The following is a 1,099-nucleotide window of genomic DNA, read 5'->3' as shown; positions in this document are numbered from 1 at the left end:
AGGGAGGGAGGGAGGGAGGGAGGGAGGGAGGGAGGGAGAGAGAATGAATCAGGGGCAAGCAGCCCCTTTTATTGAGTTAGGCGCACCAGGCTGTTGCCAGGTAACCGTGGGGCAGAGCCTAGACAGAAGGCCAACAGTATCCCTATGCAGAGTATCCTCCCTCTTGCTTCCCACTAGTTCATGTTTCTGTACAGAACTATTACAAACTGGCCTTGAGAATGAGTTGTCGTCCTATTTCTTCACCGTCCTCCTCCACGGAGGAGCCCCGGGAAGGCCCAGCCTCATGTTCATACCCTTTATTCTACAACAGGACCTGATATTTATCCCATAAATAAGGTGTACTCTTCCCAGGGCATTGCCAACCCTCAAGGAATCAGAAGTTAAGAATTAGAGCTCCACTTGTCCCTTTAAAACAAAGGGGGCAGATGGGGAAGGATGGGGGCTGGGGAGGCAGCTCTCCTCTTAACACTGGCTGCTCTTCCAGAGGACCTGGGTTTCATTTCCAGTGCCCACACAGTGGCTTATAAAACTGTCTGCAATTCCAGTTCCAGGGAACCTGATGCCTTCTTTTAGCCTCCATGGGGACCAGGCACACACGTGGCACATAGATACACATAGATATGCTTACAGACAAAACATCCATATACAGAACATAAATAATAACTTTTTTAAAAAAACTCATAAAAAAGAGTCTGGAGGAAATGGCTCAGTGGCTTAGAGTGCTTTCTGCTCTTACAGAGGACTGGTGTTTAGCTCCCATCACCCGCATCAGGTAGATCAGAATTTAACTATATAGCCCAGGGTAGCCATTGGTCTCTCAATTTTCTTAAAAAAAAAAAAAGAGCTGGGCATGGTAGTGCACATCTTTAATGCCAGCACTTGGGAAGCAGAGGCAGGTCGATCTATGAGTTCAAGGCCAGCCTGGTCTACAAAGTGAGTTCTAGGACAGCCAGGGCTACAGAGAAACTCTCTTGGAAAACAAACAAACAAACGACTAAAAGAAAAATCAGATTGTGTGTGTGTGGTGGGGTGGGGAAAGATGGAGGGGGAGGAGAGAGAGAGAGAGAGAGAGAGAGAGAGAGAGAGAGAGAGAGAGAGA

The 1,099-nt window shown here is 47.9% G+C and overlaps 1 protein-coding gene across 1 annotated transcript in view; it reads right to left on the bottom strand.

The window, feature by feature from the left end:
* Positions 1–1,099, bottom strand: part of Vwa3a (von Willebrand factor A domain containing 3A) — a 65,904-nt gene that overhangs the window by 43,161 nt on the left and 21,644 nt on the right. The gene's annotated exons all lie outside the window — the stretch shown is intronic.

Source organism: Mus pahari, chromosome 1, assembly GCF_900095145.1.
Source record: "Mus pahari chromosome 1, PAHARI_EIJ_v1.1, whole genome shotgun sequence".
In the NCBI taxonomy this organism is placed as follows: Eukaryota; Metazoa; Chordata; class Mammalia; order Rodentia; family Muridae; genus Mus; species Mus pahari.
Note: the sequence above shows the minus strand (reverse complement) of the source record. Positions and strands in the feature narration are given on the sequence as shown.